We start from the raw sequence: 23050 nt of genomic DNA on the forward strand, positions 1-23050 counted from the left end.
AAAAAAAAAAAAAAAAAAAAAAAAAAAATGCCTTGGCATGTACCTAAGTATGAAGGTCCTGGGTTCAATCCCTAGTACTAACAGTTGGGGGAGGGAGTCAACAAGCTTGGTAGTCATAACTGACCAAAGACACACACAAACAAAACCTTTAAAAATCTTAAGGGCCGGGGACTTAGCTCAGTGGTTCCGCCGCCTGCCTTGCAAGTGCAAGGACCTGAGTTCAATCCCTAGTACCTAAATAAATAAATAAATAAAAATTAAAAATCTTATTAGAAAAACAGAAAAATGTTGCTTTTCATTGGAAAAAGTCTTGTGTGTGTTTATGTGTGCATGTATAGAGTGGTGTCATCATCTGCCTTATATCTGCCTATCTGCTCCGTTGGAACAACTTACCGTGTTTACCAGGGCTGCCAGTGACGCCTCCCTAGGCTCTGTGTGGATACAGCTCTAGGTCAGACACTCAGATCCTATCAGGTTTCTGACTCTGACTTCTGAACAGTGTTTCCTTTTATTCTTCTGCTCAAGCTTGTCTTGGGCCCTATCTTACTTTAGTAGTTAACTCTGTAACTCATTCTTCTGGACACAACTCTTTGTGATGGCTTTCTGACTGTAGTCCCTTCCTATTCACATACACTCCTCTCGTGGCCCCATGATTTGCTCGGCCAGACCATTCTGCTGCTAAACAGCTGCCCTCTGAGCCAACCACCTGTAGAAGAGTTTCCCTATAGTCTGCCTTACCAGATTATCCGAACTGCTCCCTGTGTACTGCCCACTGCAGCAGCTATCTCCATGAGCATGCCCCAGCCCATGGATCTCTTTATTCTCTGGATCCCTGTCTCAGAATCTATTCTGGAATCCAAGCCAGTCCAATGGGAGGCCAACAGAAATCCAAATCTTCTATGTAGCACGGGGAAGGGGATGCATTTAAAGTGATTCACATTCAGGAAATCCTAACTAAGAACTTTCATGAAATGCAAGTTCAGTGCCAGCTGAAGGATGGGACAGAGTCACAAAGTTAGAGATGTAGCCTTGGCCTACACAGTGTACTGATGTAGAAAGCATGTGCATCTCATGAGACCTAATAGTGACCTCTTGCTCTACTCTGGCTAGTCATCTCTAAAGTACTGTCCAGGGGCTATACTATCAAAGAGACAGCGACATAAAAGGATTGTATCCAGGAGGAAATGGCCAAAACGATAGGCTTCCTGACCATAGGTAAGGTAAGTAAATTGGAAGAACCACAGCTGCCGGCCTAGGGAAGGAAGATTTTCAGGGGCAAGGTTTTCAGGCACTGAAGGGCTGAGAAAAGAATGATGATGCAGAGACTAATGTAGTGCACTGCATAAAGGTCTGCAGAAATAGAGAAGAGATGGGCTGGAAGAGAAAGAGCTTGTTCCATTTCTGCTTCTGATGTGGGTGACGCTGTATTTCCAGCCTCAGATTCTATCTGAGACTAAGATAATATGACTCCTAAGGCCCTTTCAGCTCTAAAAGCCCACAATTCCTTGTTCTTATATTAACCTCAATCTGAGAAAGACCAGCCTGGTCTATTCTAAGGCCTGGAAGAAGACATCAGTTTTTAGATCTTCCAACTATTCCCTTTCAAGAAACCAAAATTGATTGATGCAATGAATAAAGCAAGTGGTCAAAGGCTTTACCTTATACATGAAAAATACAGAAATTTTCAATGATAGGAAAGAAGGTATGGAGGTATCCCTCCAGATTTTTACTTCCCAATCCCTACAATCTATAAATATTACCTTATACAGTCAAAATGTAATAAAGCGAAGGATCTAAAAAGGAAAGTTTGTTCTGCATTATACAGAAGGCTTCAAAATCACCACAGATATCCTTATAAGAGGGATACAGAAGGAGGAGAAAAGGAAGATGCAGACTCTAGCGTGAGTATCCACAAATCAAGGAACACATGAAACCACCAGAAGCTAGAAGAGGAAGGAACAGATTCTCCACAGAGCAGAGGTAACAAGGCCCCACTGACATCTTAATATTGGATACTTACTTGACCTCAACCTATGAGGGAAGAATAAATCTCTGATGTTTTATGTCATTAAGTTTGCAGTAATTTGTTACAGAAAACAGAGCAAACCAAAAAGGTTTGTGCTTAAATAAAATTTATTGTAGGCTAAAAGTGGATAATAAGAATCTTCATTAAAGGATAAGTTTGAATTTGTATGTATTCTTGTGGCCAAGGTCACATTAGTCTCAGAACAAGTGCAGCTCCACGTTTAAAAGTATTCAAAGGCAGTGACAATGGCATCTTTTAAGATGTTTTTCATAAACACTTTATTAATCATCTTTCCTTCACATGAGATCTCAGCAGACAATAAATCTATGAAAGACAGACAACCAAAAGATGCCAACCCCTAGTCGGTGGTCCCAGCTGCAGCAAAAACAATGATACAGTAACTCACAGCTACAGAGGAAAGCTTCTGCGTAAAAACAACTGGTACGAAATAGGTGAGGGCTTGTCTCGCTTCTCTCTTTAACAAGGACAGCACTTCTCCCCAATTTCTCTTGGCAACATCCAGCTCTTGTCTTCTGGAATGATGAATGCTACTGAGTGAGGAATGTAATAAAATGATCCCTAAGCTTGGGAACAAGCAGCAGCAAGAGAATGAGTGTCTCAAAGACTTTCCCACTCCTGCTGCCTGCAGAATGCCATCCCTGGAATTCACTCTCGCACTGCACTGCCACAAGGGATCATCACTTCACAGCGCCAGTTCAGGTTTAGAGACGTCTCCCTTTTTAGGTTTCTAATTATTACTTCTTGATAAAAACATGACTATTACTTTTAAAACCACAAGTAAGGGAGAAAGTTCCTTTAAATTCAGTGAAGAGAAAATAAGACATTTGTAAAATTGCCAGATGAACTGACTGAGGCTAATAATGATTCGCCTTCTACACTGCAGCGTGAGGGCTTCCACTGTGCAGTGGAAAAGAAGGGTGTGCCAAGTCTGGACAGTACTTTGGGGCCCGGCCACTTCCTTGATGTCAGTCCATGGGCAAACCCTTTCACTTCTTGAGCCACATTTCCTCCTATGAGGCCTAGCACAGTGAGTGAATAGCCCAGCGGTGCTTGCTGATGTTTGAGGAACGAGCTGTTCTGTATCCATGACTAACAAATCTACTCCAAAGTCTTCCACTGCTTCCTTTAATCACAAAGGTAACATTTTTATTGACAGTTCACCCAATTGCCATCAATATCTGCCTGAGTTTATATCTCAAAAGAGGGATCTTTTATTGTCTTGGAACACTCTAATCGGCACGGGAGTGTTTTTTCTTCTTAGATAGCGGCACTTTTACAATCCAGAGATTTGTGTAATAGAAAGTTGGTCAGTTATTACGGGTGAGTATAACAACTATTTTTGGTCCAGAACTAAAAATGTTTGCTTTGAATCTAAAACAAAATTCTAAGTATATGCCTTCCTTCCAAATTCACATATGCACTTCTCTCTCTCTTTCCCCAAGCCAAAGTCATTCCCTTCTCCTAGCCCCCAGTCACTAGGAAAGTGGACCTTTTAAAATGTGACCCTCACTTAATGACACAATGAGTCTGGCTCCTTCCATTGCCTGATCACCAGTAGAGTGGATCAATCTGTGTGTGAGGTTCGGGCTAGGGACAAGCAGAATATAAGCAAACATGGCCTCCCTAACAGTCCCAGAGGCTGGCAGCTCCGGGCACATACACCAAGGAGGCTAGGGCACAACTCACACCTGCATTGGGGATCTGCTGTCTCCAGCATCTGTCTCTGGAGGCATCTTGAGTGGTGCCTCCGTTCAGGAAGCAAGAGGGCTGTGTCTGTCCTCTTCATTCACTCTGCCACCCCCCTAACATCTAGCACACAGGTGAGGTGGTGCACACACAACCCAATCCCCTCCTCCAGCCACACTGGAGACTCATCCACATGCCCTGCTTCAACCAACTTTTTCAAACCTCTGGGTGTCCCACATAAGCACTGCTGACCCTCTGATCCCAGGAAATTCTATACTCTCATCTAAAGAAAAAGCATACGTGAATTAATTTTTCTAGCTCTTAAGGAGCAGGGTAGGACTCATGTACACAGGGCTTTAAAGCTTGACTCCTGATGCAGACTAATTTCAAACTCTTATCTGTTTAGAACCTGATTCTTTTTCCCATAAGACTATTAGCCATGTAATAAGAATGTATGTTCTTTTTATAATTTTTCTTGGTATTTAAGATTAAGACCAAAGACACTGAAAATTGGAAGGCCTACTATGTATATACTCTCTGTGTATAGACCAACACATTTCAAGGGATCACTCAAAGGAAAAGGAAACAATTCTAAAGTAGAAGGTAATTTTTCCATTTACCTTTCTGTTTGAATGACAATTTTTGTCTCTATCATCTAGGCAGTTGTATTTGTGGCCTGAACATAGCTGTCTAAACCCTGAGAAGAGTTGGAAATGATAACATGGGAATTCTCTTCCTGAAACTGCAGAAATGATGGGGCCTCTCTCACAGTAGGCACTAAAATTCTCTTCACCACACTAGACAAAAGCAATCAGGGCACAGGAAAATCAAACATCTCTCCTCAGCCTTTTGATAGTAGTTATGACCAAAGTAGATGTTATTTTAATCCAATCCTTTTAAATCATGATTTATGTTTCCAAAGGATGACTCGATTTAATCAGCTTTTATATTAAAAATACATTCTTATTCTGACATAAACTGATTACATATTCTCCAAAATTTGGATGACTATGGATTTTACTTATAAAGATATACCTCACAAGCTGTACTTTTAAAGCAGTGATTTACGGCAATCATGCTCAGAATTGTATCCCTCAAGAATTCTAGGAGTCTCTGTGCCAAAAAAGAAGGTCTTAATATTTCCTCTGTACTTTAAAGGCTTTTCAGTCCTTTATCTCTCACCTCTCTTTGCTTGCCCCATCTACTTCATCCTTAAGAACTATCTATTAGTTTGTCTGCTTGAAACTTAGTTCTTTTGGAGAGAAAGCCAGTGAATGATTGTCTTAAGGATATAGAAGGTTATTAATTAGAACGGTTTCAACAGATAAAATCCCTAAATGGAGAAGAGAAACAATGGTTTCTGGTGTGTACAGTAGAAGTGTTTTACTTTGACATATGCTATATGAAAATGGCTTTTATCAGCTCTCATTACCCTCTAATTTGGTCACATGTTCTTCATTCACATGTTAGGCATCCGAAGTCAGCATTTTTAGAAGGTCTACTATGAGCCAGGCATTGGGTTCAACAGAGATGAGGATTCTGAGCTTACAAAGCTTACCATTCAACAGGGAACACAGCTGTTACAAGGACGTCACACAAATAACCACACAACTGTAATGACAGCTTAGAAGAAGCACAGCACCAATAAGCAACCCCATTCGGAGTGAGGGGCTCAAGGAAGATCTCCAGAAAATAAAAATGCTTTCATATTACTTACTCATAAAACCTGTTCGAAGGGGGCATGCAAATCTATTGTCTCAAGTATTATATCAATTCCAAGGTGAGGCAGGGTATGAGAAAGATAAGGCTCTGGACCCAGACAGATCTTACTGGAGTCCCTACTACAACAGTGCAACTCATGGGGAGGAACAGTGTTCCCACACAGGACTGTTACAATGGGTAAGTATAACATACACAAAACATTCAGTATGCGGTGTATGTTCAATAAACTACAGGTATTAATTAACTTAGAACTGATGCTTAACGATGCTTGAGCATTTTCATGTCAAAATAAAGCTTGTTTTCCATAGTGTCCTGTCTTTAACAAAAAAGTTCAACTGAAAGAAAAAAACCTCCAAAGTCCATTTAAAAAACAAACTGTTAGGGTTGTGATTTTTCTTTACTGTATTTGCCAACTGGTAACATTTCTTTATACAATAGAGGCATCGCACACTAGATATAGCTTGTCATATCCACAAGCACAGGCAAAAAGAAAATTTAGGATGTGCGCTCCATAGCTTTCCATCAGCATTAGAAAGATTCTGAATTAGAGCTTTTCAAACAGTGAAAAGCCCATACAGCAGATAAGTGTTTTTCAGGTCATTCACTGCTTGACTGAGGGGGAGCAGGCAGAGCCCTTTAGAGGCAGCTCAAATTCACTTTGCAGTCTAGGAAGCAAATCCCACCCTTGTTTAGCTTCCCTTATTCTGGACTCTCCCAGTAATCCAGGCACCCACAGGACAGAGCCAGTCCCACAAGCTCAGGCCTTGGCCAGATACTCAGCACTGCTGGGGCTGTACCTGAAGGTAAGGCTGGCGAGGCTCTGTCGTTCTTCTCTCCTCTCATTCTTCAGAGTGGAGGCCAACAGCCTGTGATAGTTAACTGAGTCTCCTAAGAAATACCCAACCTGATTGGATCAATGTAGCTCAGGGTGTGGCGGAACGGATTTGCTGAAGACAGAAAAGCTACCTCCTAACTCACAAGGACACTGCAGGCTTGACTGAATGCTTTGGCTCTCTAGCTCTTCCAGTCCCTTTTCAGTCATCCATACCTGACTCTTCAGGTAGCTACTGTAAGCCAATCTTTTTTTTTTTTGGTACTGGGGATCAAACTTGGGTCCTTGCACTTGCGAAGCAGGAGCTGGAACCACTGAGCTAAATCCCTGGCCCCTGTAAGCCAATCTTGTAAATCCTTACATATTTATGTATCTCTCTCTCATTAAATCTTTCACCAGTGAGCACTGGAGCCCTCTTTCTATTTTGGTACACGAGCCAAGTCAGGAAGAAAAAAAAAAGTGTGGCTTCTGTTTCTAAACTGAAATATAAATAATTTTCCTTGTTCCTAAAAAGGGGACCAGTTTACAGATAAGAAAACTAAGGCATGGAGAGGAAAAGTGATTTGCTAAGGTCCTAACAGCAAGTTAATCATAAAACTGAATCAATGACTTAACCCCTTCTTTGCTCCATAACACTGACTAAACTCTCCTGTTTGCCTGGCATTGGGCTAGTCCTGGGGACCCAGGTTAACCCTGCAACAGGCAGGTCAGGGCAAGCTTTGCAACCTAGGGTGCCACCGATTGTTACCAGGACTGTCGCTGCCAGGTGGGCCAGCTGCTCTGTGCCACCCTGCCCTAGCCATGGTGGGTCTGGCCCACAGCTGGGGGTTACAGTATGCTGGGCTCCTATGAAAGAATCTCTGCAATCCATGCTAAAAACCTAAGTACATGAGATTCTAAAAAAAGGCTCCTGTCTCGTCCCAATTAAAGACTCTGTTTTATTCCAAGTACCCCTATTTCATTTAAGCTGAGAAGCCCTTGACTTGAAAGTCAAGTTGAAAGTCATAGTTTATGCTACAAAAGCTAGGGGCCTGGTTAAGGTGGGGTCAAGGTTAAGAGCTGCTCAAGGCTGCTTTGGAACAGTGTTTGGGACAGTATATTCCTCAACTTTGCAAAAACCACACTGGCTACATTCAAAATGACTCCAGTTCAGGAAGAAAAATCTCCCCTGCACTCAAACTGAAAATGAGAAATAACCTATAAAGTCACTGCTAGTGAAGTGGCGTCACTTGAGGGACCAGGAAACTGAGGATGGAACTCAGAACTGTTGGAAAATTATACCTATACAATGTGGTTGGGCAGCAAAGAACTCCCTGGGTGACCCGAGTTCTGCTCAAGTTGAGCCTTTCAGTGGGGAACTCCACACCAGGAAGACAAGGGGAAGGGCAGGCAGAGAAGACCCAGCTAATGTTTGCTCTCCACTAGAGTAAATACACAGCTCCTACAAATCCCACTTCCATGGAGCTTTCTGGGTAGCCTGGCCCTCGTTTTGAGCGCTGGAGCCCCTATCATCACTCTACCAAATAGTACCATAATTACCTGAGTACTTGTTTGTCACAAAATTTTTTGCCTCAGCAGCATCCATTGTGGTGCCTAATGCCCAGTGAGTACCCAAAACATGTTAAGAGAATGAATGAGCTGTTGGCCACAACTCCAAAGCACAGCTAAGGCAAAGGCAAGCAGTAACCAGCTGAGAGTGGGAAAAAAAACCATAATGAATGGACTAAAGGGGATATCCTTTGGCCAGTCTGAAGACAGAGTACCACTTACCCCTCACTGACCCAAAGGCTCATGACCCACAGGGCAGTTGTTCCAATCTAGTACTTCTGGGACTGGGAAGATACAACTTATGCTAAAACATATGTTTCTATAATTACCAAAATTGAAGTGAACTAAGATTTTTTAAAATTCACATAACAGGTTCCAACTCCAAATCAACTTCTCTTAGAAATCTATTGATCGGGCTGGGGATTTAGTTCAGTGGTGTCGCCACCTGCCTGGCAAGCGCAAGGGTCAGAGTTCGATCCCCAGTACCACCCCCCCAAAAAAGAGAAGAAAGAAGAAAGAAGGAAGAAGAAGTAGAGGAAGAAAAGAAACCTATTGATAAACTCAAATGCAATCCCAAGTTAAAAGCAAACTTTATGTTCAGTTCCAACCGGAAATGCCTTCTAATTCACGAAACACATGCCTCCAGCACAAAACTTGTCAACTTACTTTTTCCACTTCTAGATCAGCATCCTTCCTCTTCAGTAAACTGTAAAAGAAAAAAAAATAGTGATACATCAAAAAAGAATCAAGTGCCCTGCCTGTAAACCACCCACAGAATACCATCACAGAATTTCCATTTGTTACAATCAATTTACCCACAAATTTTTCTTGTTCACACAGTTGACACAAACACCTGCCTGAAACTGCAGACTTGATCCTGTACCACAAAGGAAGCCAGCATGAGACTTTAACTTTCAGGAGTCAAGAAAGATAAGGACAAAAGCCTTGAATGCGGATGTACATGGAAACACACACACACACACACACACACACACGCACATGCGCCCAATCCTTCTTAAAGGTCAGCACGAGTCATCCCTTGGGGGAGGTACATTAAAAATGAATCTTCTGAAATCTTATTCCACTCTCCTCTCGGCTTAAATCTCCCTCCAGTCCCCAGTCCATATCTGTTCCACTTCCTGTCTTAATGTCAAGCCAGTCTTCTTGAAATGGCTCTGTTTCCCATCAGCTCAGGTTCCTGGTTTGCCACCCACTAGCCTATATACCAACCTGTCTATAGAACTCCAGCCTCAGGATGACCTTGGAACCTTATGCCCACTCCCAGCAAGGCTTCTGATGACAACCATGCCCACTTCACACTGATCTTTAAAGTGTCACGGGTGAGGTGGCAGATTTCCAGTTTCTTTAAGTACTCTATTTACAACCTGCCAATATTTGCAATATTTATTATTTGCAATTTTAGCTCATCTAGATAAAGTTTCAGTTTTAATAAAGAGAAGAATAAAATTGGTTGAATGAAATTATGCTGATGATATTTTAGGGCAGAATGCAGAGTTTTTGTTGAGGACTCTGAAGTAGAAAAAGGCACAAACAACTTATCCTATTGCAGCACAGACTCTTAAACTTTTTCAGTATGACTCTCCACATCTCTCTTCCTGGTAAGTGGTTTAAAACACCTTCAACATAAATTACTATTCCCATCAAGACCAACCTCTGTCACACTTGCAAGAAAATATTTTACACTGTTTGAAAAGATGCATACTTAATAGTAACATACATATTTGTTTTGTTTAATCAAAGATGACAAAGAATGAAGGAAAGAAAAAAATGATTGTGGGGAACTGAATTAGAAACTCGTATGCTGTTCTCTACAGATAGGCATTCAAATCAAGCAAAGACCCACCATGGAGGCTGAAGGGAGAATGTACTAATCAGCAAGCCACTACAGCTGTACCTTAGCAACCCACACCACCCAGCTCTTCTGGCTTCTGAGACCTAGCCAAGGAGCCCTCACAATATACACCCTTTCTTCAGGCTAACTCACTGAGGATCTAACATTGCTGTGATGTGGGAAATGGGAAACTGACTTGTCCAGAGGTTTTAACTTGCCTCCCTATTATCAGAGAAATCTGACACTACAAGGACTTCTCCCAATGCGAATGTGTTTACAGAAGTTTGACTTGCAGTCTTAAACATGTTCAAAAAGGTTTGGCAAAGTTGTTGTTTCGATTTGTAGGTCATAACAAATTGTTTCCTATCAGCAAGGTGTAAGATCCCTTCATTGGCTATGGAAAGAGCATTTGGAAGAACCACTACCCTTTTCCAGTGCTGGAAAGAAAATTAATATTCCTCTCCTGTGCATAAGGCACAATTGCAATAACAGGATGCCCAAGTCACACCAGCAGGAACTGCCACTCTGTAGAACTTTAGCACCTGATACCAAGCAGAAAAATGAAAACCCATTTGGAGCCCCGGTACACGACTACCCAGTGTTATCTACCCATCCACATATACGCTATCATCCCACTTCTTTCTCAGGCTTACTAAGCAGATGGAGTGATCTAACAAAGACAGCATATGCATCATTCTACAACCATAAACTGAAAGAATGATGCCACAGCTTTAACTTCAAAGACCCCAAGTGGCATGGCTTGAGATATTTTAGGCAAAAGCTCTATTGATTCAAAGATAAAATGAACTGCATGAAAGTAAAATTCACATGGCAACCCCATTTAGAAGGAAGAATGGTGTCTGCCTTTAAAACCATGCTTAACTTTCTTAAGCAAAAGCTGTGTCTTTTGGGTACAGTGGCACATATCTAATCCCAGCACTTTGGGAGGCTGAGGCAGGAGGATCACAAATTCAAGCCCAGCCCAGACAACTGAGTGACTTAGTGAGACCTTTTCTCAAAATAAAAATGGGCTAAAGATATACCTTAGTGCAAAGGCTCACGGTTCAATCCCTGGTACTTCGAGGGGTAGGAGTGAGGCTGTTTCTGAAAAGCTGAGAATTACCAAATGCTTAAACAAAACAAAGATACTTTTTATTTATATGACACAGACTTTTAAAAAATTATTTAAGAAATTGAACACTTACCGAATTTGTTTTCTAAACCTAATTTTTTAAAATCCAATTTTTAGGTTTCCAAGGCTTAAGACAAGATAGGCCCCTCACTTCCCCGGTGTGTGCTTCTGTATACAGATGTAGAAATGTGCATGTATTACACAGTGATTGCAGCTGCCTATAGGGATTTTACTTGTGGGCGTTGGGGCAATAAGGACTTTTCTAGGCTTTTAATCTTCGTGCCGAAGTGGTGCTGATGTTTCGACAAACATAACTAAAGTGACCTGGAGGTGCCAGCAGAAAAGGCTGATTATAAATGCTGCAAATGTCGTGGTTGACTGCAGGAATGGAAGACAACAGACAATATCTAGACCCAAAATGGCTTACTCCCAACTTTAGATCACATGAAGCCTCCATTCTGAGAATACACAAACTCTCTACCCGAGCAGTCCTCAAATTGGATCCTTTCTCGGCGGAGTTAACCCTCTAGCACCCACTGTTCTGCTTCCTAATGCCCACAATGCATCACTCCTGGAGCCTTGCAACAGGACAGCATAGGCAGAGCATGACCAGGACAGTGAAAGGGGCACTGGCCATAGGTTCAGCAAATGGTGAGAGGCCTAGAAGTACGTCAGAGCAGAGGTAGAAAAGAATGAGAGCAAGCTGCAGGCAGAAATGAGAGAAACTGAGCTAAAGAGTAAGAGAAGGTGGATGCCAACTGAGAAGTCAACTAGGGTTGGAATGTACACAAATACATCTGCTCTATCAATCTATTTCTATCCCGGGGAGGGGCAGAAAACAGACAGCCCCCAGCATATGCTTGGCACTGGGCTGGGCAGTGTCACTCCAACCTCACTAACCTTGCTCCGTATGTATAATTTCCCCCTAATCAGCTCCCAGGGCTCAGCTCACAGTCATATTTTTACTCTTGTATTCTTTGGCTCACACTTCTCTGCAGAACTACCTTTCCTCTCAGCTGTGTTCTGACTGCAGTCAATGCGGGGACTGTCTCACTGTTTCCATGGTAGACTGTCAGCTATTCAGTGGCCAGGACAACACTGAGCACAGTGCCTGAAACACAGACATGGTGACAAGGTAACTAGCGAAACCACATTAAATCCTATATTTTGAGGCCTTGTGTGTGTGTGTGTGTGTGTGTGTGTGTGTGTGTTAAGTTGCAGGGGCGGGAACTAACTATATAAATCTAGGGTATGATCACATCCTGTACATCACACACTTAACCACAAGACAACCTGCCTCTGAAATGTAGTCCTGGATTTTTACCTTTAAAATAAATGACAAAATCGCTTCCCGGCCTTTTGCCTAAGAGCAAGTGTAAAATAAATGACAAAGACCCAATCTGGAGATGTTGCTATTATTTTTAATATTAGCCAGTGATTCTAGTGATTTAAAAATGCATTTAAGAAACTGAAATTCACTACATTAGGGTCATAATCATATTTTATACATGATGCAGTAGATTTAAGGGTCATAAGGAATCCAAGAGCTAAATTATCATTTGGGGTTTTGTTCATTTTTTAAAATTCATTAATTTGGTACATTTTAGGCATACAAGATGATGACATTTCTTACTGGGAATTTGTACCTTTACATGATATATCTTCTTTCTTATTTTTTGCTTCATTTCCCCTCCCTTTCACCCCTCCCTATTTACAAAGAAATGTGTTTCCCTTTCTCATATTTATTTCTTTCCCTTCCCCTACACCTCCCACTTTTTAAAAAATTAAGTTTATTGGTACTTGTTAGGTATACAGTATGGTTACACTCATCATTGGGCTCTCATACCTTTACATGATGTATCATGGTGCTTATATTTTCCCCATACCCCTGCCCTCCCTTCACCCCCTCCACCCTTCCCTATTTACAAGATCTTGTTTCCATCTTTCCTTTTCTCATATTTTTTCTTTTCCCATCTTTCCTTTCCCCCCTTCCCACTTCCCCTACTCCTGTACGCCCATTCTTCATATTTCACATTATCAACAATATAATTTGAACCTTATTTACACTTTTAGTTTTTCACACCAGAGAAACTATTTGGTATTGACACATGTGCCCTATTTATTTCACTTAAGAGATGGCCTGGATATGCATCCATCTACCAATAAATGACTCTAGTTTATCATTCTTTATGGCTGAGTAGTACTCCATTCTATAGAAAAATCACATCTTCTTTATCCAATCTCCAGTTGATGGGCAACTGGGTTGTTTCCAAATTACAAACTGTGCCACTATAAACATGGGTGCAAATGTATCACTGTGGTATGATTCTTTTAATTCTTTTGGGAAGATACCTAGCAGAAGGATAGCTGGGTCAAATGGGACCTCTAATCCTGTATGTTTGAGGCATCTTCATATTGATTTCCATAGTCGTTGCACCAGTATGCATTCTCACGAATGGAGAACTGTTCCTTTCTCGACACAACCCTGCCAGCATGTGCTGTTTCTTGATTTCTTGATAGCAGCCATTCTTACTGGGGTTAGGTGGAACATCAGTGTTGTCTGTATCTTCATCTCTCAAATGACCAGTGCTATTGTTCATATTTCATTTGCTGCTTTTACCTGTCTGTCTGAGAAGTGTCTGTTCATTTCAGATGCCCATTTTTGAATTGAGGCTTTCTAAATGAATTTTTGGATTATTTTCTCTAGTTCTGTGAAATATACTGTTGGGACTTCAATCAGGATTGCATTGTATCTGTATAGCAGTTTTGGAAGTATGGCCAATTTCACTATATTGGTTCTTTCTACCCAGGAGCAAGGGATGACTTTCCATTTTCTTATATCCTCTTCAATCTCTTTTTTTCAGAGTGTGTAGTTTTCAGTGTACAGGTCTTTTCCTTCCTTTATTAGATTGATTCCTAGATATTTCATTTTGTTGGATGCTATTGTGAAAAGGACTGTTTGCCTAATTTGACTGTCAGTGAGTCTGTTATTTGTGTACAAGAAGGCTATTGATTTTTGAGTGTTGACCTTGTATCCAACTACTATACTGAATCTGTCAATCAAGTCTAGAAGTCTTTTGGCAGAGTTCTTTGGGTTTTCTATGTATACCATCATATCATATCATCAGTAAATAATGACAGTTTAACTTCTTCCTTTCCTATCTTTATTGCTTTTATTTCTTTCTCTTATGTAATTGCTGTGGCTAATGTTTCCAAAACTATATTGAACAGGAGAGGTGATAATGGACATCTGTCTCATTTCTGATTTCAGAGTGAATGTTTTCAGTTTTTGACCATTTAGTTATGATGTTGGCATTTGGTTTTTTATCAAGTTGAGAAAGAGACCATCTATTCCAATTTTCTGCAGTTTTTTTTTTTATTTTATTTTTTTGAGACAGGGTCTCACTATATAGTTGAGACTGACCTGGAACTCACTATGTAGCCCAGGCTGGTCTCGAACTCACAGTGATCCTATCCTCCTGCCTCAGCCTCCCGAGTGCTGGGATTACAGGCATGTGCCACCACGCCCAGCTCTGCAAAGTTTTTAATAATAAAAGGGTTTGAATTTTGTTAAATGATTTTTCTGCATCTATTGAGATGATTATATGATTTTTGTCCTTGACCGTGTTGATATAATGCATTACATTTATTGATTTATGCATGTTGAACCATCCTTGCCTCCCTGAAATAAATCTAACTTGGTCAGGGTGTATGATCATCCTGATGACCCTCTGTCTCTTGTTTCCCAGTATCCTATTGAACATTTTTGCATCTCTATTCATTAGGGAGATTGGCCTGTAGTTCTCTTTTTTGGTTGGGTCTTTCCGTGGTTTTGGAATCAAAGTAACACTTGCTTCCAAGAATAAATTTGAAAGTACTGCTTCCCTTTCAATTTCACTAAAGAGTTTAAAGAGTAGTGGCAATAGTTCTTCTCTAAATGTTGTATAGAATTCGGCAGTGAAGTCTTTAGGACCCGGGCTTTTCATTATTAAACTTTTAATTACATCTTCGATTTCATGGATTGTGATTGGGGTGTTCAGAATTTTATTATCTTCTTCATTCAACTTTGGTAATTCATATGTATCTAGAAATCAGTCCATTTCTTCTGTGTTTTCCATTTTATTAAAATACAGATACTCTAAGTAGGCACTGATGATCCTCTCAATTTCTGCTGGATCTGTTGTGACTTCACCATTTTCATTCCTAACTGCATGGATTTGAGCCTTTTCTTGGTAAGGTTGGCTAAGGGTTTATTGATTTTATTCATTCTTTCGAAAAACCAACTCTTCAATCAGTTGAGTTTTTTTTAATCATTCTCTTAGTCTCCACTGCATTGATTTCTTCTCTGATCTTTATAATTTCCTCCCTTACACAAGCCTTGTGTTTGTCTGGCTCTTCTTTTTCTAGGAGCTTAAGATTCAGCATTAGGTTATTTGAGTTTGCTCTGTTTTCCTGATGTGGACATTCACTACTATAAATTTCCCTCATAGAACTGCTTTCATTATGTCCCACAGATTCCTGTATGGTGTACTGGCATTATCATTTATTTGTAAAAACTGTTTAATTTCTTAATTACCTGTGACTCATGACTCACTGATTGTTCAGGAGAATCCTGTTCAATTTCCATGTGTTTATGAAGTTCTTGAGGTTTCTTTTGCTACTGATCTCCAGTTTATTTGCACTATGGTCTGATAATATACAAAGGATAACTTCAATTCCTTGGCATTTACTTAAACATGTTCTATGAGCTAGTATATGGTCTATTTTGGAGAATGACCCTTGTGCAACCAAAAAGAATGTATATTCTTGCTTTGTGGGGTGGAACACTCTATAGATGTCTATGAAGTCCGTTTGTTCAAAAGCTTGGTTCATTTCTAGTATTTCATTGTTGATTTTTTTTCCTAGATGTTCTGTCTGTCTCTGACAGTGGGGTATTTAGTTCTCCTACTAGAACTGTATTAGTGCTTATTTGATGTTTCATGTCCTTTAATGTTTGTTTTGTATAGTTGGGGGCATTAGTATTTGTTGTATACATATTTATGATTCTCATCTCTTCCTCTTGGATTGCTCCCTTTACAAGGACGTAGTGATCTTTGTCTCTTTCAACTAGTTTTGGTTTGAAATTTACTTTGTCTGCAAATAAGATAGGTACCCCTGCTCTTTTTCAGGTTCTTGTCACATGAAGAACTGTTTTCCATCCTTTTACTTTCAGTATGAGTTTCTTTTTGAACTAGGTACATGTCTTGTGTACAGCACATTGTTGGGTTTTGCTTCTTATTACATTCTGCCAGTCTATTTCTTTTGTTTGGTGAATTGATGCCATTAAAATTGAAGGCTATAACTGATATGTATTGACTTATCACTGTCATTGTTATTGTCTTGTTCTTGGCCCTTTTTAATCTTTCCTCCTCCCTTTAACTTCTTGCCTTGCCTAATAGATTTGCTGTGTTGGGCCTCAGGGAGTTGTGACCTTCATTATCTTTTTCTAGGACATTGTTTAGAATTGTTTGGAGTGCTAGTTAGGTATTCTGGAAGTTTCTCAGGCGTTGTTTGTCATTCAAATATCTTATTTCCCCATCAATTTTGAGAGATAGTTTTGCAGGATACAATAATCTAGGTTGGAGGTTGTCTTCTTTTAGGGCTCGCAATACCTCATTCCAGATTCTCCTTGACTTGATGGTTTGTGTTGGAAAGTATGCTGTGATTCTGATGGGCTTTCCTCTGCATGTGATGTTTCTTTTCTTTTTCTCTCTCCCCCTCTCATTGAGTTTATTGGTACATTTTAGGTATACAGTTACATTCATCATTGGGATATTGCACATTTACATGACAGATCTTAGTTTTCATTTTTCCCCTTGTCCCTGCCCTCCCCCTTCACTCCCTCCTACCCTACCCATTTACAAACACTTTATTTCCATTTTTTTCATTTTCTCATACTTTGTTTTCTTTTCCCTTATTACCTTTCTCCTACCCTTCCCGCTTTCCCTACACCTTTAGCCCTTTTTGTCAATTATCTCATTAGGATCTTATGTACTATTATAGTTTTTCACCAGAGAAATTATTCGGTATTTACACATGTGTGACTTATTTATTTCACTTAGGAATATATCCTCAATATGCATCCATTTTGTATGAATCTAATTTCTAACTGCTTGTAGTACTTTGTTCTTCTATTAGGTTTCCGGGATCTTCACTATTATATGTCTAAGTATAGTTTTTTTTTTTTAAATCATGGCTAGATGGAATCCTATATGCCTCACTTACCTGTATGTCAAATTATTTTGTTCTGTTTGGGAAGTTCTCTGTGATTAATTAGTTCTCTGTGGATTTTTTTTTTAATGTCATGTGCACTTTCTCCTGCTTTTTCATGTACTCTTATCAGTTTTTTATTATTCTTCTTTCCTTTATCTAGGAATTGTTGGATTGATTTCTCATGGTCCTTTACTATTTTTGAGAGATCTCTGTTTTCATGGTCACTGACCACCATTCTGTCTTCTATATTTAATATTCTGTCTTCAGATTGGGTCAGTTTGTTGTGTACAATTTCAATAGAGTTTTTGATCTTGTGGGTATCTATTTGAATCTGTTTAATGGATTCCATTTCTTTCCTATGTCAGGCAATCATAATTTCCACTTTTTTCCTATGCTGAGCATTCATGGCTTCTATCATAAGTCCTGAACTCATGTATTTTTTAAATCTGTTTATGTTCTAGAGTCTCTAATCATGTCTTTCATTGTGCTCACTATCTCTGTAGTTATCTGAGAAATTATTTCCAATTTGAATTTTTGTAGATCCTCATTCATCTGTTTCCTGTGCTATCAGGTCAGGGTGTCCTGGTGGTTGACTGTCAGACTTTTCCACCTCATTTGCCCAGAATTTGCCTTTGGTGAGCTGGAAGTCTGTGTCTGTGCCCTGCTTAAATGTTTTCTCATTTCTATTTTTGTTGTTGATACTGTCACTGGTTTAATTCCCTGTTAATACTTTGATCTTTCTGTTACAGCTTGTCTTTAGGTTTTGAGTCTCTACTGACTCTGAGACACACTCATTTTCATAATACCAGAAAGGACAACTGATTAGATGTATCACAACACCTTAGCCCAAGTGATACAATCAGCAACACAGTAGCATCAATCACAGCTTAGAAAATGACAATTTGTGGTAATTATTAATCTATCACCTTTAACCATGTGAATTAAGTCAAACTTGAGGACCAGCCCAAAATATGTTTACAGTGAATAAACTCTTAAATAAAGCAACTTTACCCTTCAGGATGTGGACTTAGTAGTTGAGAAGAGAGATACAGATAGGTAGAAGGATAGGAAACTTTAGAAGTGAGGCCAGAATACACAGGATGATCACACAAACTCTTGTATTGTTGAATGCAAGAAGGAAAGACAGAATGAAAGAACAAAGACAAAAAATACAACAACCCTAGTGGCAAGAGGGAAGCTAGAAACTGTATTCACTTTCCTTTGAAACTAATGACAATGGAGAGAAGGAAAAAGAAAAAGAAAGAAGAAATCCAATTTAGGGAAGGAACAGGAACAGAAGGGGAGACGATGAACAATGTGGGAGAGCAATACATTCAGTGGGAAGAAGAGAAGAGAAAAAAAAGAATTTGAAAAGAGATGGAAAAATAAAAATTAAAAATAAGAGGAAAAGAAAGAAAAAATTTTAAAAATAAAAAATAAAAATGAGTGGCCTCCTTCATAGTATGTTTCTGCTGTCATAATAGATAGTATGGGCAGCAGTGTGCAGAACTAAGTCAATTAGTCTCAGCAAGCCAGAAGCAAACCCCTGAGATACAGGCTTGTTTCTGGCTGCAACTCCCTCACTGAGCTCCCTGACCTCCTGCAGGGTTGAACTCTTGCAAGTTTCTACTGCAGGTTCCAGGTGCCCTTCCCCTGAGGATAATCTACATTCTGATGGCAGGTGGTGATCCTTCCAACTTACCAACCATGGTGGTCTGGTGGGCCTTTATTGAAGATTCTCTTCACTTTTCCAGTGGGCTTCAGTTTTCATCAAGCAGCCAGAAAGAGGTCCTCTTTCTGCTTTTCACTTCTGCTCTGTCTTCTAGACCTCAGTATAACGGTCTTTATGATCCCCTGTACCTCTGAGGTGTGGATCCAGGCACTGGTACAAAGTGATACTGTGGGGGCATCCATGTGGCTCCACTCCTCACGGGTCTAGGATGCTTGGAGGCCCGGGTGCTGGGGGTGGGGTAGCAACTTAGCTCCACATGGCTGGAGCAAACCTCACCATTCTGCGCTGTTTGGGGGCCAGGAGCACTGGGGGTCTAGTTTTTGTTTATTTTTAAAATGGGAGCTTGAGAGAAAATGGAGGCATGTTTTCCTCTTGTCAAAGTATCTTCTCTGTTCCAAATTCAACCTTTTTTGCTACTTGTGAAAGATTTAATATGTTCATTGCCCTGCCAAAAAATATCTGCACATTACTGGACACATCTGCACTTAGCCAGATCTGAATGTCTTTTTTCTGTTCCAGCGATCGTAGCTCTATTCAATCATAAATAAAGTGGGAACCTCAGAACTGTATGTGGTGTGATGTCAGTGGCACCCGAGGATAAAATCGCCATTTGACAGCAACTTCCCCATCAAGCCTGTCAACAGGGACAACTGTTCCTTCAGTTATTCTTCACGTAGGATCCACAGCACAAAAAAGACCAGGCAGGGCCAGACTCTGCTGTAACTCCAAAGAAAGCTGAGCCACATACAGAATATACAGAGAAGCTCCTCAATGCTCTCTTGCGAAGGGTGGCTCTGGCTCCCTGCCTAGAACCCAGGAACAGGCCACTTTCATAGTGGGCTCCTGAGGCCTGCACAGCTGCAGACAGGCATGCAGTGTGTGGGACTGTCCCTGCTCCAGTCACTACGATGCCCTGTGTGCTCAATAGCTGGGTCAGCTTCAGAGAGAAGACTCAATTCAGACAAGGCCCTTTGTTGTGGGGTATTCCTGTACTCCATTTCCTCAAGAAAAATGTTATTTTCCCCATGCCATTTCTCCTAGCCCCAGATTAACTCATTTTTCCACATGCCCAAACCTTCTGAAAAAGGTAAAAGACAAGGGCACCACAGGGGCATCTTCAGCACACCAGCATCAAGAAGAAAGACCCTGATTGGATAGAGTACCATAACAGAGGCTGGGGAATGCTCTCCTGTCTCCAGCATAGGCAAGGTGGCACAGGGCCCTGGCAGTGCTATATGTGCTCAATCTCATTTATTTTATAAAAAATTCACTTTGCTTCCTTAAGAAGGTAATACATGCCCATTTAAAATTGTAAAACATGGAGCCCACATTACGCTGGAGCTTTTCTCTTCTGGTCAGGTTTTTATTATGCACATATAAATGTTAACATTGACTGAAGTCCCTCCATCTTGCACACCACAATGGAGAACACACAGAGCTTCTGATGTAGGCAACCAGGACCCCAAACAAGAATAATGTACCTAGTTCTATTAACTCTAGGGTCCATTTAAATTAGGAAGGTACAAAATGTAGCCTATATCCTTTAATGATGTCCTTGTCACCAACCTATGACGTATTCTCTAAATTAGAAAATTCTGGTCCACATCCAGGGAGGAAGCAGTTGGCTGGAAAACCAAGTTCTATTCCTAGCTCTGCAATTTATGAGCCCTGTGATTGGGTAGGAAGAGGTGCAGAAAGGGTCACACATCAAAAAGCCAGTGAGGGCCAGGCAAAAACAAGTCAAGCAACTGAGATGAGGCTGGGGTGAGCTGAAGAGCCCAGCCTCTTCTCCTCAGGACAGTTACAGTTCTGGACAGTCCTCACATCCTTAGATTCAGGATTGGTTTTGCCAGACCCTCCATTTCTTCAAGAGAAATTAGAATCTCAGCTTTTATATAAAACTGCCATTTTAAAAACTATCAAGTTTACATTGCTAAAATGTTCCATATAAGTCCTAAGCCCTATGTCTTGGTTTCTCCTTCTGTTAGTAGGAAATTGCCTGCTATGTGCCCACCCATGGGGGTTTATTTAACACCATAAAAGGAGTTTTTTATCATATAATAAAATAATCCAAATACATTCAGATTCACAAAGCAGGGTGACACATTTTATATTTTTAAAACCAGACTTGACATAAACTGAGGCCTGAGGTTTTGTAGAAAAATTTGCAAGACGCACGTGCACATTTGCTTCTAAGTAAACAGAGGAAAACTGTTTTAGACTTAGAAGAGAAGATTCTGGATCAACTGGTGGAGTGAGACCCTGAATGAAACAGCTCTGAAGCTGACAAATGCTGTGTGCAAATAGGTAGTGTAGACAAGTTTCTCCTAAAGAACTTCAATAAAGGGCAGCAGAGAATTGGGTGATACCCAGAGCAGGAGGATAAAGACAGCATTTTTTTAAAATAGAGAAAATTACAAATGTGCAAATATTGAATTATCACATTTAAACAGATAAAAAAAAAAAAAACAACAACCCAGTGCCAACTGAAAGAACTGTCAGAAAAATAACTACATAGTCTTGAGTGTAGTAAAAACGTTATTAGTAAAAGCTAAGAAGCCAAGATCTAGTTATACAAGTTTTCCTAAACAAGCAATTAGAAAAAAAGAGGAAAAAAAAATCCTTACTACAACACATACTGCCCTACATTTTCCACTGTGCCATTTCTGTATCTGTCTTTTGTAGCCTACTTCTATCACAGTCTCTCTTTGCTAAAATGCATTAGTTGCCATGGAAACGATGTCATAGTGTGTAAAACCATTTACTGTCCTTGGAAAGGCATTCATGATAAAACTGAACAGTAGGATGTTTTGAAAAGAGAAGCAACAGAAAGCAGGTGTGCCAGAACATGGGGTCTCAAAATCACGACTTCAAAGTATTTCTCAACCACCATCCTGTGTCCCTAAAAGCTTTTGTGTGTCAAATTCCCAAAATCATCCAGAGAAGCACCTTTCTGAGATATGTAGGCCAAATGTGCGTAAAACAAAGACTCTGGTCTACTGCTGATGAAAACAATAGACTCCTTACAATTTACATTTATTTCCATAAGGTAGGCAGGGGCTGGGAGACTGAAATCACAATGGTAGCTAACTGAGAGAATGTAGTGCTGTAATACATTCTGCTGTCTAACACTGCTATCAGAGATAGAAGTAATATTGGGGATCCACAGACTTGGACCTGAATTTCTTTATTGTTGTGAATTAACAAGATATTATTCCCACCCCATTTTTTTCCCTTCCAACTTCAAGTAAACTACATTCATTCCATTAAGAAAGTACTGAGAAAGTGAACCATATTAAGAAAATAGTCAAGTATGTGTTCCCGGAAAACTTACTATCTAGAGCAGGACAGATGGGCAAAAGGGCCTCCTAGGCCACTGTGCAGAGTGGAACTTCATTCCAACTGCAATAAGAAGACACAGAGGAAGCTGGGCATGGTGGTGCACACCTGTAATCCCAGCACTCAGGAGGTTGAGGCAGGAGGATCACTGTGAGTTCGAGACCAGCCTGTGCTACATAGTGAGTTCCAGGTCAGTCTCAACTGCATAGTGAGACCCTGTCTAAAAAAAAAAAGACACTGAGGAAAGTGAGGAGCTGTGTGTGTGTATATTTGTGTGTTTGGGATACAGTTCAGCTATATTGTCCAGGCTGGTCTTGATTATGATCTTCCTGTCTCAGCCTCCAGAGTGCTAGTATTACAGACATGCACCAGTACATCTGGCTTTCAGTTAGATTTTTCAAAGCTCTCTCAGCTGTTGTGGAAAGTAGGATTGGACAGGTCAAGAGCAGAGAAGGGCAAAGTATAGTAGGATACAAAACAGAAAAATGCAATGTTTAACTAGGGCGACTATATGCTTTCCCTTGTCTGTCAACATGCTGCTTTCTTCCTGTTTTCCATCAGGGTAAGCAATGGTTCAAGATGTTTCACTTTGTAAATCAAGTATTATTTTCATTAAAACTACACCATGATTTGGTTTGTAATCTTCACTTGATATTTACACGTCCTGCCATTATCTTTCCTCCCTACCAAGGAGACAACTGTATGGTAAAGAGAATTTCCACCTTAACATAGGATTAAATCTGAAAGATGGCCAATGATAATCCACCTATTTTCCTGACTTTTTGCAATCTTCTTGTAAGCAGCACTTCCCTTTCAATGACAGCCTGCAGGGTGCTCACCACTAAAATAAGGAGCACCTGAGCACAAGCAACTCAGGGGACCTAACTGCATCCAGTCTTGATTGATGA

General features: G+C 40.4%; 1 protein-coding gene across 3 annotated transcripts in view; it reads right to left on the bottom strand.

Moving 5' to 3' along the window:
- The window catches only part of Fyn (FYN proto-oncogene, Src family tyrosine kinase), a 182634-nt gene that overhangs the window by 155703 nt on the left and 3881 nt on the right, over nucleotides 1-23050 (bottom strand). For 2 of the 3 annotated variants that reach the window (XM_010630841.2, XM_010630839.2), the window contains exon 2: nucleotides 8502-8541. The gene's annotated coding sequence lies outside the window, so the exon portion shown is untranslated. Of the gene's footprint in view, nucleotides 1-8501; nucleotides 8542-23050 lie in introns of those variants that run through there. The other variant, XM_010630840.3, reaches the window with a different exon arrangement.

Source organism: Fukomys damarensis, unplaced genomic scaffold (genome assembly GCF_012274545.1).
Source record: "Fukomys damarensis isolate Sample0158 unplaced genomic scaffold, DMR_v1.0_HiC HiC_scaffold_14, whole genome shotgun sequence".
Lineage (NCBI taxonomy): Eukaryota > Metazoa > Chordata > Mammalia > Rodentia > Bathyergidae > Fukomys > Fukomys damarensis.